We start from the raw sequence: 15,701 nt of genomic DNA, 5'->3' as shown, positions 1-15,701 counted from the left end.
AAAGGGTTAAGCTCTAAGAACTAGAGGCTAGTCCTCCTATATAACAAGGACGAATTGCTTGAGAAAGGGAAGAAAAGAATGAGACGAGAACTCGAGCTTAAGCAAGCTCGCGTAGCATGATCACGTGCGCACGTGCAAACAATGGCTAGGCTGAGTCAGCCAGCCAGAGCAAATCTAGGGGTTCAACCCCTTATAATATCTAAGCATTGAATTTGAGAAATCTTCAATGTATTTAGCTGTAGGAGGATAATTCTTTTCATCAAGCAGCTTAACTCATTGTTTAATCACATTCTTCTGACTCTCATTTAATCTCTTGTTAACTGGAATCTTTGCAGTATTCAAATTTCTTCCATTTATACACACTTAGAGACATTGATAAGAAATCTTAAATTCTTATGACAGAGGCAATATTTTGAAATTTGAGTTTTTTTAATGATAAGTGACAGCTTTTTAAATACAGTCTTCAATATTTTTATCCTTATTTGACATTGTGGTAAGTTATTAATTGATGAAGATGATGAAGATGATGAAATTGCAAGATTTTTATTGTTTTGGTGTTTTTATTGTTTTGATGTGGCGCACCCACACGAGGTGTGGGTTGCGCAGCGGCACGATTAGTGAACTGTAAAAAGAAGAGGAAAAAACCGCACATACTTAAAAAACTTTTAGAGATAAATGAGAAGAACTCATTATTGTTAGGCTCAGCGCCCGACCGAGCCCGACCGAGGCCCGGCGCCTGGTTAGACTCGACGTCGGATTAAACTCGGCGCCCGATTAGGCCTAATCCATGTCACGTGACGACGCGACCATGCGGGTGGTTATAATCCAGGCAGGCCCCAGCGCCCCCTTTCATCCCATCAAGCTTAGTATTTCGTTATATAGCAGTTAGCAACGCAGAGTGTTTCCTCCTTATGCAGCTCGCATTCGCTCCCTAACAATTATTAATATACTCAGATGATTCAAAAAGTGAACAAAAATAGTTGAAAGCTGGTATAGTAGTAAAATATTCTAAATCAGTTTCATGATTATTTATTATTATTATTATTATTATTATTCATTTATGATGTATTCAGTCAGGAATTATGACATCTATCTAGTTAAACTAGGATTTAACTATTTTATTAATATAACTAATAAATAGCAATCAATTCATGCACTTATAGAGTTTTATCCCAGAATGATATAGCATTTCACAATCTTTTAACAAAAGACATATTTATAGTTTCAATTTTAATCAGTCTCCTTTTCAACTTAAATAAAACAAATAACAAAATAAAACAAAATAAAACAATACAAAACGACAAACTTAATATAAAAGAAATCTTAATGAAAGTAATATTGAAAATATATTCTTAACTTTTATAAATCAAAAGTCAAATTCATTTGAGATTAAAGTTTATTCTTTAGAGATAATTTTTGTTTTCTCTATAAACTCAATTAAAAACTTTCTTTCTAATTCAGTGTTAAACAGAAAGATCATATCTAATTGATTAATTGAGTGTTTTTCTTTTAATTTCTTTCATATCTCATTGTTTAATGAGCAATTCATCAGTATATGATCTGAATTTTCAACTATATGACAGAAATCACATCTACCAGAGTTCAAAGAATCTCTAAATCTTTTCAAATATGATTTAAAGTAGCCATGTTCAAGTTTTAATTGTATTATTATAGAAGAAAATTATTTTCTTTCTACATTTTATTAATGAAAACTTTCACTTTGATTTCATTTCATATCTTGAGTGCTTTTCTTCTTCTTTTCTCTGATTTTTATCCATTTATCAAGATATGATTCTTTAATCTTCTTTTAATATATGATCAGAATATAATTCTCTGAGTCACTTTCTGAGTTTCAGTTCCAATCTTTGCTGCAAAATCAGCTTTTTCATTTTTCAAAATATCAACATGAGCAGATATTCAAGATAAATGAATTTGAATATTTTCATTCTTAATCTTAATTCTTTTCACTATTCTTTGAATTAATTTAAAATTTATCTGATCATTTTGAATTTCATATTTCTGTAGTCTTTTTAATGCTGTTTGACTATTTGAAAATATTCAAATATTATCAATATTTGCTATCTGAGAGATCATTTTGTGAGCTATTATAAAAGTCTTCTGAATTGCAAATAATTTAGTATTAAAGACTTCATACTTTTTTTCTAGATTTTATGAAAACATCTCATATTCTGAACCTGATTTACTTCTGTGAGATAGCTGGGAGTATGATTAAACTCAAAGCTCAACTTTAAAGTTCATGTTCAAAAAAGAATTGCTCAGACTGAGAGAATTTTGAGTAGTATTATTAGACTTTCTAACACAGAAAGAGGTTTATCTTTTCAAGCTATGAGACAATTATATATAGCTTGTACAGCTTCTGTATCATATAATATAAGTTAAATCTGTTTTAGATTCATAGAATCATGGTAAGCAGAGTGATTGGATTGAGCAGGACTGAGAAATGTATCATGAGAATAAATGAGAGAAGAATTAGAAGCTAACTGCTGGACAACTAGCAGGAGAATATTTGACCAATCCTGGGCTCTGGCCTCAGAGAATGTGTTCAACTTAGCAATAGACAGACTGCTAGAGATTTATTTGTTTGAGGTTTGGCAGTGCCCCAGGACTTCAGATAGAACTGAGATCAGAAGTTGTTGATTTTGATTGTGAAGCCTCTGAATAGCACTCTCAAATTCCTGGTGAAGAGCATCAAAAGAACTTTTCATAATGAAGGTAAGAACAATAAAGAAGAACAAAATTTAACTAAGATTCTGCTTGTTATCATCTTGACTCTAGACTGAGCTATGTCATGCAGAGTAAGATGATGTCTTTTATAATTCTCATTATTCTCATTGATATTATTGATAATTTTATTCTCATTCATACTAATTATTAAGCATTAATTATAATTATTATGTTAATAAAATAAATATTATGCAATAGATAATATAAAAAACTAGTGTATTTAAAATTTTGAACTGCTACTAAATAAATAATCACAAAGTTCAATGCAAGTCTTAGAGAACAATGATAAATTCTTATCTTCAATATTTATCTACCTCTCAACTATAAATTAGCGGCCAATTTCTTGAATTTTTATATAATATTTCAAATGAAGTTTAATATGGAGAACTATAAAATTTTTTAATTTATAAAAGATCAGTAGCTGATATAAAAATATGAAGAAATAGTCAATTACATAATATATATATATAGATAATAATAGCTAGTTAAATTAATTCTAAATATCATAATTGAATTTATAATTAAACTCAGTATCATAAATTCATCTTCATATATAAACTTTTTAATCATAATAAATCATGTAAATAATAGAGTTTATCTCAAATCTAAAAAGAAATAGAAAATATAAGTCTACATATATGAGAAAGTGAGTGCTGAGTTGTAATTGCAGATATTCTTCTGAAATTTCATAATCATAGAAAAAAACCGTTAATGAACTACATACATAAAAATCTTGTGAAATTCTTTAAATGATATCTTTACTGCATTTATCACAATGATAGTTTGAAAAGATTAAAAATATCTTTTTGATGAATTGATAGTATATTTACTTATTAATAATATCTTGCTGTACAAAATAATTATTTAAAGTTATCATCTTAAAATTTAATTCTTATCAGCAGTGACTGTATAACATACTTGAGAATACCTAAAAAATTATCTCTGTAGAGCTACAACAGCTCTAACTGATCTGATATTTAATTATGATCTTGCAGTGTAATTCAAGATAAGCTGATATCTTTCAAACTTATTTTAGTGAATATATAGTGAAAATAAATATATAGCTCTGTAACAGTTACACTAGCTAATTAAGAATACATGCAGATTAATACTTTGTAAGCAGGAGCAGTCAAATATTCACTCAATTTGAATCAGAAGAAATTAATATCAGATTGTAAAATCACAGAAGAAGATAGAATGAATAATTATTCTATCTGCAGCATTATCATCTTCAACCTTGATTGAAATCTATAGCATCAAGTTTGCAAATATCTATACTAATAATTGTTTTGTGGTGATAGTGACTCTGAAAGCAATACAGTAGTATGTATTTCTTTCTTCTATAGATCATCAAGACAGCATTTTTATGTCAACATAAAGCAGGTTTTGAAGATTTAACTTCTGTTATAGGAGTGAAAATTTAATAATGAACAACTTTTTTAAATATATGTTATATTTATAATATATTAACAGTATTATAGACTATTAATTAGGCTGTGAAATGGATAGTTTATTTCATTCAGTCACTATCAAATTAAATAATATCAGTATAACTTAGGGAATTTTTTTATAAAATGGTTAAGATTATAATATAAAAAACAATCAACAAATATAATAATAATATATAATAACAACAAATTAACATTTTTTTTAAAGTGGAATAAAAATCTAAAAGAGAATATATTATTTTCAATTATGAATTGACATTTGCTGGTTCATCAGTTATGTATAAGAGTGTATTGCATATATATGTTAACACCTAAAAATTTAATAATATCTCCTAATAGTCTATCACTTAAAGACTGATAGAGTTATCAAATGTAAATAAATGTATAATACAAACAGTAAAGAACTGTCATCATTGCTATAACTATGTATAAGATGACTGGCACAATTTATTATTATCATACACTGAAACTGAACTTAATAACTGCTGTAAAAAATATCTCTTATCAAAAAAATATTATTGTTTTTCTTACATTACACATAGTTTCATAAAAGCTTTATATATAATTATTTTAACTTATAGTTTGATAGAGATCACTGATAATATTACTGATAAATCTTATGATAAATGATATATAGATTGTTAATCTTCATAATCAATGCTTAGCAAGATCTTAAATAAAATATCTAAAGAAATTTTACAACTGATATTAAGTTAATAATAAAATTAACTATAACTAGTTATCTTAAGATTGTTTTTATTTGTATAAACTGTTTAAAATAAAATACATAATTATTAAGAATCTTATTACAACTATTACTTAGATATTTTCTTTAAAATTCAAAATACATTTCATATCAATTCTTTACAGCAAGATGTCTCTGATTTAATACTCTCTTAAAAATATTTTTTATTGCATATAAAATAATAATAACTTTTAGAGGTAAAACTAAATAATTTCATTAATAAAGAAATTTCAAGTGATCAAATTAATTCATTGACTTTACAAGATTAATATTATGTTGATAATAATTATGTTAATGATCATCACTGATTATCACATGATAAATTCTCTTTGAAAATCATCAAATATTCAACTCAGCTATCTTTAATATATTATTTTTATATTTTTATTCAAAATATCTCTTATACAAATGATCATTGCTGGATATAAATTAAAGAGTAATAACCTTAGCTATCATTTACTAGATTCTTATATGTTTTCTTTCATATTTCACTGATATCAGAGCTGTCAGAGTTGTTATTAGATTCTTGTTTGGAGGCTGGGACCTGTTTGACAGTTTAACAGTAGCAATAGGGCTTAGAAGAATGTGGATAGTAATGGCAGTTTTCAACCCAATGATCATTAGATCATAATGTACACAACAGCCTTCTTAATGGTATTTTACCCATTGGGAAGATGAAATTAATGAAGCGCGTGGTGGAGAATCAAAGGCATACTATGCAGTAGAGATTTGATGGAAAGAGCAAATGAGCTTTATAAATTAATTTCAACTGTTACAGAATAAAGCTTTAAGAAGAATTCTAGGAGCTTTTAAAACATCTTCAGTTAAAGCTATGGAAATAGAGGCATCAATTTCGTCATCAGCTATTAGATTTGATAAGATCAGTATGAATTATCATAAGCTTTAAGAATTATGAAATTGAATGCAAATCATTCAATTCAAATAGGTATCTGCTTCATTTCACCAGGTATATTTGATAAAGATTTAAGTAAGGAAAAAAAATTTTAGATTGAAATCAATACTCTGAAGATTTAAGAAAGATCTCAGTAAGCCTTCTCAGCTTTATAAAAAAAACATGTGCAATGATTAAAAATCTACTATCAAGCTTCAATGTGAAAATATAAATTATAATGAGCTTTATTCTTGAAAAAAAAAACTAATCTCATTAATATATATTACTATTAGTGAACTTTCTATGGAAGAAGAAAAAACTGCACATATTTAAAAGCTACAAAAGATTAATAAGAAAAGATTCTTCACTTATATACTCAGATAATTCAAAAAGTAAACAAGAATATTTAGAAGCTAGTAGTGTATATAGCTCTGACATATCTTAATTAATTCTGAGAATAAGTTATATTTCTGAAGTTTAGAAAAATGAATGTGTTTTTAATACTAAGTTATTCACAATTCAGAAGACTTTTACAATAGTCAGTAAAATTATCACTCAGAAATCTAATATTAGAAATATTCAAATATTCTCAGACAGTCAAACAGCATTTAAAAAGACCTCAAAAACATGAAATTCAAAGTGATCAAATATATCTTGATTCAATTCAAGAAATAGTTCAAAAAATCAAGTTAAAGAATAAAAATATTCTATTTCATTTATCTTACTTAAATTCCTGCTCATGTGAGTATTTTAGAAAATTTGGAAAATGAAAAAGCAGATTTAGCAGCAAAAATTATACTGAAATTCAAAAAATAAATGTAAAAACTATCTCTTAATCTTATATAAAAGAAAAATAAATAAACAAAGTTTTGAGAAAAAGAAAGAAAAATATTCAATATGCAAGATATGAAATGAATCAAAGTGAAAGTCCACATCAATAAAATGCAAGAAAAAACCATTTTCTTCTATAATACATACAATTGAAGCATGGATCCACATGATTATTTTAAATCTTATATGAAAAGACTTCAAAAACTATACAAACTCTGACAGATGTGATTTTCTTGATTTAGTTGAAAATCCAAATCATATATTAATGAATTGGTCATTAAATAATGATCCTAGAGGAAAATTAAAAGAGAAATACTTAATTAATGCTAATATATAACTAGTTACATCTTTTCTTTTTCATACTGAATTAGAAAGAAAGTAAAAGTTATCTCTAGAGAATGAAGTGCAATTTCAAATGAGACTGATACTTCCTGAAGTATATAACTGGCAGACATCAATCTTAATTGTCAATGTCATTCTTTTAATATTTCTTGTTGAATATTATATATTCTTTGATTCATTTCTTTATTTCTCCTTTCTCTTCAGTTTTGATTGTCTTTTTGATTTTATTTTTTTTTTAAATTTTTTTAAATTTGATTTTCTTTTTGTTTATCATTATTATTTTCTAAATAAAATGAGACAGTAATATGAGCTTGCTTTTAATAAATTTGTTTTTAAATGCTGTATTTATCCTGGGATGAAATCTCATAATTGCATATTTTTAAGTTGCTTTCTTTTAATTATTTGATTAACAAGATAGATTAATCCTAATTTAACTAGGTAAATGCCACAGTTGATAACTGAATATATCTTAAATGAATAATAATAATAATAATTAAGAAGAGTTTGTAAAGATTTCATCAGTATATCTTGAAAAACCATTGCTAGTTTACTTCATTTCTCTTGAAAAATCCAATCTAGTTACTGAACTGGTACAAAATTAAAAAAAATGATTTCTTTTTTCCTCTCTGTAGTTTTTACTTAAAGAAAGATCTTAAAACATTGAAAAAAAAAATTGTATCTCTGGAACAGAGAAAGACTCTTCTTCATCAAAAACTATTTAAATGAGAGATAAAGAAATAAAAAATACAAATTGACAAATCAAGCTAAAGAGCAAATTTGATAATCTAGAGCATCTATTTTGAAAAATCAAATAAATAAATAAATAGGAAAATCAGGAAATAATTAATATTTTAATTACACTTTAAAATGCAAATTCATGAGACTATTAAATTCAAAATAGATATATAATTTGGCTCAATAAAGTGTATTGATATATTTCACTTTAATCTCAATATAATCATGTCAGCCAGAAAGCATCTACTCAAAATTAGCCAGATATAGCTAACAATTTAGCTGAAAAGCTAACTTTTGCACAAGTAGTTACTACTTCTATTCTTGCTCAGATAGTTTTATCCAAAGATTTAAAAATCTGAGAAAAAAAGTTTAAAATCTAAAGAATGAAAAGCATTGAAATAAGAAAAGTTAGCTCAGTCAAAGAAACATCTCATTCTAAAGCTCTTTTTAAATAGAGAAGCTTAAGTCTATTTTCAGAGCTCAAAATTCATTTTTGAACTAAGAAATAAATTGAATCAATGTCATCTTTTAGTAACTGAATAAAAAGATTTTCTGATATCAATATCTTCTTTATGAAAATCTCTGTAGTGATTATTATTACATTGTCTGAATTTTCTTTCAAGTTTTTCATTCAAAAAGAAAAAATATTGAAAATCTCTACTTGAAAAAAAGAAGAAAAAAGAAAAAAGAAAAAAGAAAAGAAAAACTACAGAGATCACTGACAGCCAGAGAAAGATGAGAAATGAGAAAAATCTCTCTCATTCACAACATTTTTAATAATATTTTTAACCATAAAGATCTGATGCCACTAAAAAAAAAAAAAAATTTAAACTCTTTCTTAATTGAAAAGTAAATTCTATTTCACTCAGCAGATCAGACTTCAGATAACATACTTCACCATCAAGCAGCAGATTCTCTGTGAAAATCACCAAATATTCAATGTATTCAATAATCAACACAATTTAATATTTAGCATATTATTAAATCAAGACTATCTAATAGTTAATATCCATTTTTATTAGGGCAACTGTGTATAGTGTGTGCAATAGTCCCAATAAGCCACTGTAGTGCAGTGGATCACACTGATGAGATATAGCTTCACTCTTCTGCTCATTCTCTGCTTATAGAATCTTGATTTCTTGATGAAGAAGAAGATTTGTATTCATAACCATCTGTTCAGCCTTCTCAAAATGTTGAAGATGAGATATTTAGCTACTAAATAGCTGTCTCTTCTTAATAAGACTTCTTTGAAAATGATGATTCTTATGATCAAGCTGGTGAGTGATTTGAGATGTTTGAATCGCTGAAGATATTAAGCCCTCATTATTAATTAATTAATCATGATTGTGGTGGTGTTGATGTACACAGTTGAAAGGTGATTTTTGACAAAACCCTCTCTATATCTTAAGATTTTAATTAAGCTCTGCTCCAGCAAAGTCATCATAGATATTTTTCTTTTGTCTTTAAAAGACCTTATCACCTGCAGATGAATAAAGAGAAAGAAAATCATCTTTATCAATATAATTGTTTTCTTCAATCATCATCTCTTCAACTAGCTTTTCATATACGTACTTTAATACCTCAAAAACATTAACATCTAATGATTGAAGAAGATAAGATATTTCTCTGGATAACTGTATGTCATCTCTCACTGCACTTAGCTGCAGTATTGACTTTAGAAGCTGTACAAAGCCTTATTGCAAAGTCAGTCTCATCAAAGTTTCAGATATCATCTTCATAAATTTCATATTCTTGAATAACTTTGTGTATTATCTCTAATCATTATTTTATAATCTTTGAATTCTTCTGCTTTGTCTGTTGATTGTTATGGCGCAGCTGCTGGTATTATGAATTAATATTGATCTGTTTCAATTCTCAATCATATTCAGTTGCTCATATTGATTCACTCTTGCTATGCTCTGAAAGATTGATCCCACTTTGATCCTCAATCATCTATTTAAATTTAGCTGTTCATTCATTTCAACATTCTAATTCTCAGTTTAGTATTTTCATTACATCTTCCTGATTAGATAGATGAATTGAAGCTTTTGTCTTATTAATCTTGATTCTAGATTGAGTCATGACATTGATGGAATATTACAATATTTATAGCATGTATGAAGTTGAGAATGATGGTGAATTAATCTAGATGCTCAGTTGACTTCAAGAGTGATGATAGAATAAAAAAATTTTATGTATAAAGTAGAATCTGTGTCATTTCATGTGTGAACTCTTGTCAAATTGAAAAGCCTCACTTAACTATACTCAGTAGTTGCTTGACTTTTAAGAGTTTTCTCTTTAATCTCTGTCAATTTGTGGTCATTTGCATGTGTTTCTGAGTGTAATTTGATGCCAGCAAGTCATTTGCACAGAGTAGTTTCAGGAACCTCATATATATATATATATCATTGAAATTTTTATCTTTGATATATTTTGAAATTGATATGAAGCAATGATCAACTGTATGTGAGATTCTTGAGATAAAGATTTTGAAGAAAAAGTGTGAAGAAATGATGTGTTGAAGATAGTTAAGTTGAATAATTGATGATATTCAGGGAGAATCCACCGCTTAGTGGTGAATCATGTACATTATAAATAGAGCATGTTATTATTATGTCACACAACAGAATCTCTGATTGAATAGAAGTCTCATTTGACTATATTTAATAATTGCTTAAAAAGATTTATTTTTCTCATTAGTATTTATCATTTTGTAATCATATTATGTGTGTTTATAAGTATGATTTGATGATATCAGAAAGCTATTTGAGCATAGCAGTTTCGGATATATCATATATCTTTGATAGCTTTCATCTTGAATGTGATTAGTCTACTGATAAGCTTGATGAATTTTCATTTTGCTACTTCTACTAATATAGCTTCTTGAGGGCAAGCACCTCTTTAAATCAGAGTAATGAATATTACAAATACAGCTACTGGTAATATAAATTTAAGATTGATCTGCTCTGATCCTCAATTATATTCAGTTGCTTGTATTGATTCACTCCGCTACACTCTAAAAGATTGATTCACTCTGATTCTCAACCACCTATTTATATTCAGGTGCTTATTCATTCTACATTCTAATTCTCAGTTTAGTATTCTCATAGTAGCTGGCTAGTTAGATAGATGAATTGCAGCTCTTGCCTTATTTATAAAGATTCTAGATTAAGCCATGACAATAGATCTAGAAATTGAAAAACTAGATATAGATTTGAACAATTTTCAACTTCGAAAATTATTATAAAAGTCTATTACTCTTGCTATAATGTAATTTCCAAATGAGCAAGTATATCACCAATTCAAAATATCTCAACCAACTAGATTTTAAATCAAACTATCTCAATATCATAATACTAATTTAATTTAATTTAATTTACACTAGATTGAGGATATCTTATTTTTATATATCTAAAAGTATCACAATTGCTGCTACATTATAGAGCTCATTTATGTGATGCAGAGACTCAGATGACAGAGACTTACAGAGTTGAATAACTGTCTGTTCAACAGATATAGCAGATGAAATAATAAGATTCTGAGCTTTATTTCTAGTTAGATCTTCTGCATATTGAATTTGATATCTAGATCTATTCTGCTTTTTGCTTCTCTATGTCATTTATATTAAATACATGAGGATACAGTCATTCATTTCTAATTTCCAGACTGTAGAAGCTTTGCCTGGCTATATAGCACTCCATGCTAGTAATAATCTTAAGAAGGACAAAGAGTCTCATTGCAAAGTCAATCTCATCAAAATTGAATACATTCTCTGATAGAATTTCATCATGAGCTCAGTAATTACAGCCTTCAAGATCTTAAAATCAAATCAGAATAATTTTTATATCCTCATATTTGGCCTGGTCATAATTATAGTCTCTGGAGTAGTAGATTTGAAGCTCTGGACAATGTGACATTAGATTTGACATTCAGTTCCTGCCAATACAGAGAGGACTAGTAACAAAGATGATGAAATTCTGTATAGTAAAAAGATAGAATTAATTTTATTCTCAATAAATGCCAGATAGCTGAGGATTTTAATCCTTGTCTAGCTTGATCCAGCAGCACTCATTCAACTAGTTTATTCTCTTCAGCCTGGGCTAGCTAATAAGACTGAATTTGCATGTAGGTTCATTCAAGTAGTCCAGCTATTGAGTTGTAATTTAGAGCAGAGAATAACATATTAAATACATGTACAGCTTCACAAATTGAGAATATATCTTACTTTTTAAAAATATTTATCATAAGTTCAAGCCTCTTCTCTCTCTCAAGAGAATTTGAAGCATTTTCATTGCTGATTGGTGGCATAATTATGCATTAAAATGGATGAGTAGTTAAATGAGAAAATATTTTGAATTGATGACAGATGCTTGCTCACTTGAGAATTATGTTAGCTACTATTAGACTCTAAACCTTATTTTATTGCATCATCATATTATATAAAATTCTTATTAGAGTCTAAAATATCTTCTTCAACTATAAAGATTCTAAATAACATTTATTTATCTCTAGAAAGATATTTCAATGTTTAATTCTTGTTTAAATAAAACGTTAATAGTCTATATTTATAATGAGTTACAGCTTTAGCATGTTAAATAGAATAAGGAATAATTTTATGAGAAAGAAAGAAAATAATAATAATAAGATGATAAAATTAATGAGGATTATGTAAATCAGAGCAGTTGAAGGATAGTTTTAATATAATAATAAGATTGAGTGTTTATATTCACTCAAACTATCTTGATACACTTATATTCTTATAAAATTTTTACACTTACACTTATAATAATCAAATCACAGAGCTTTTATATATTTCTACAAATTCTTAGTCTTTTAACTCATTGAAAGTATAAAAAAAATATATTATCACTGCTAGCTAGCAGAACTGACATTCAGAGGGCTTTTTAGAATCTTAAGTTTTTAAATTTTAAGGAAGCTGCAGAAGAAATTTTCCAGTCAATTAATTTATTTGATGAAGAAGTAGCTGAGAAGCCACTTACATCATGACTCATATATAAATCATAAAATCAAGTAGATAGAGAAAGAAATGTTAAAGATTTACAACTTCTGTGAAGCTCATTACACATATTCTGTGATCATTTTCTTGTTTTTTAAAAAAAATACTTAATCTGCTTGATAAAGAATTGATATGAGTTAATTCTCTTTATAAAAGTCAGAAAAAGGATTATAGTTTTGTGCTGATTATCATAAGCTTAATCAAATAATTAAGATGAATTAATATTTAATTTCGGTTACTAATGAAATAACTGATTACATACATCAGTAGGTAGAGTCAAATAATTCATAAAACTTGATATTTCAGCTATTATGTACAATTTTGAATCAGGGAAGAAGATAAATAATTATAATTTTTTATAAATGGTATGAAATACAATGAACTGAGACTCTTTGATCTTATAAATGTCTTTAATTATATTTCAGATAAATATTAACTGAGCTGTATAAGAGATCTTCTTAATGATACTATTTCAATACATATGAATATATATTCTGATCTTCACTGATGAGTCTGAAACAGAATATCAGAAGCATATTCAACAAATATTCATCATATAAGTTTTGGAAGTTAGACTGTTAGACTGATATAGATAAATGCAACTTTAAAATTTACAATCTATCTTGACTTTATTATAATGCTAAAATATGTATAACTGTATATTTCAAGAAAGTAGCTCATTCTTTAATGGGAGATTCTAGCTCTCTAGATAAAATTTGAAGCTTTTTAGAATTCATTAATTTCTGTCAGTAGTAAATTCATAAAGATCTTCTCAGACATTAAATGATCAATCAATAATAATAAACTTAAAAGAATTTTATATATTAATGAAATGAGATAAATATAATATATTAATATTTATATTATAGTCTTTGAGAGATTTTTATAAAAATAAATGCTTATAACTGCATTTATTTATTCTACCTCTATATGACTCTGATTAGTAGATAATTCTTAAAATCAACCTCTTTGAATAACTATATCATTAATAGAGCAGATTACTAATATTACTGGTATGATAATAAAAGAGTCTCATAATGTTTTCATATTTAAGAAAATATTAGGATAACTTCAGATTATAATTAAAGATTTATAATAAAAAGCTTCTGTTAATCATTTATTGTCTTATAGAATGAAACTTAAAGCTTACTCATATTTGAGAAGTTTGAGATCATTACTGATCATAAGAACTTGAAGTACTTTATGATAATATAAAAACTTACAGTGTTAGATATGCTGATTAGAATTTCTTATTTTGAGATTATATAATATATTAACAGATGCATTTTCTTATCAAGAATAAAATATATTTTCTGATGATTTTAATAAAAGATAATAAAATTAACAGTATTACTTAACTCTACACTCTTAATGAAAAAAATTTAATATTACATAGTAAGTTGTCAACTACTGCTGCAGTAATTAACCTACTAAATAACCTCAGAAGAGCCTTTAAGGAATAGAAAATAACATAATAGATTAGCATCTAATTGATAATTTTTCATAATCAAACCAGTCTACATCTGATTTATTTATTAAAAAAAAAATTTGATTTTAATTTGTATTAAAAACTCTGTACTCATCTTCATATTTTATCTATAATTTTTGTTCCATAAGAAAAAGTATTAGAATTATACTCAGTAGTATACATATTATAGTAATTTTGATATCATATCATTAAATCTGAAAAGTTTTTTTTTAAAAAAAAAAATTTAGTCTGAAAATTAAAAATTGAGAAATACAACAATTGTCAAACTGATCATTTATTTAAAATAAAGATATCTTAAAGATTTTAATAGATTCCATTAATATAAGTTACTTTCTGAGAAAATTTAAGAATAAGCTATATTTTAGAATGTGAAAAAGAAATATAAGGTCTTTTAATACTGAGCTATTTATAACTTGGAAAAGCTTAGTTAATAACCTTGTCACTAGTAAAGAAAACATTTAAATATTTTTAGACATTTAAGTATCATTGAAACAATTTTGTCTTAATAAATAATTTATTTAAAAGCTTTAATTAAGGCAAAAAGGAAAATAATCAGTCAATATTCAACATATAAAGTCAAAGTAAAATCCTTTCTTAATAATCTTGAAGACTCTTTTATGATATAATTGAAGCTTGAATATAGCTACTTTAAATTCCACATGCAAGGAATAAAAATGATAAAAGTTTTAATGTGATTCCTACAAAACAATTAAAAAATTCAGATTATATATTAATAACTTACTCATTAAATAAATGATGTCAAAAAGAAACTGAAAAATAGCCTATAAATAAGTCAGTTGAATAAATATACTCTCTCTTTATCATTCAGTATATTTTTTCCCGAGTGTGTCTTTATTCAGTATATAATATCCAAGATCATCTGAGATTTTTTTTCTCTATGAATTACAATTCTTTCTTGAGAATTTATTTTCAGCAGAAATCTTCACTGACATCAATTCTCTCAGAGATAATAATGCTGATTTCTGAAGACTGACATAGAAACAGACTGCACAGATGACTAAGACACACCACTGACTGAATAAATTAAATCTCATAACATTTAATGTGCTTACATCTTCTTTGTCTGATAAGTCTCTGAATAAATAAAGATAATTTCTTATATCTTGTCTGAAAGTCAAAAGAAAAGATCAAACTTAGTGTTAAAGATTTCATTATTGATTCTTTCTTAAATTAAGTTTGATATATTCACAGCTGACTGAATGGAGATGCTCTTGCAAAGTTTTAATAAAAAATACATTTTTTTACTGAGGAATAACATCATCTGAAAATGTATTCATCAACTTGATAGTGCCCTTTCTAGACCATATATATTAAGTTAAAGCACTAGGTTGACCAAATAAACTGACAAAAGAACACTATTCTCATAAACTATCTATCTCTCAGAGTTTGAGAGTTAAAATGATATTATCAAGATCAGAGGGGTGCTGACTGCACTG

The sequence above is a fragment of the Paracoccidioides brasiliensis genome (assembly GCF_000150735.1).
Source record: "Paracoccidioides brasiliensis Pb18 unplaced genomic scaffold supercont2.13, whole genome shotgun sequence".
NCBI classification, from domain to species: domain Eukaryota; kingdom Fungi; phylum Ascomycota; class Eurotiomycetes; order Onygenales; family Ajellomycetaceae; genus Paracoccidioides; species Paracoccidioides brasiliensis.
The sequence above is the reverse complement of the archived record's forward strand: the minus strand, read 5'-3'. Positions refer to the sequence as shown.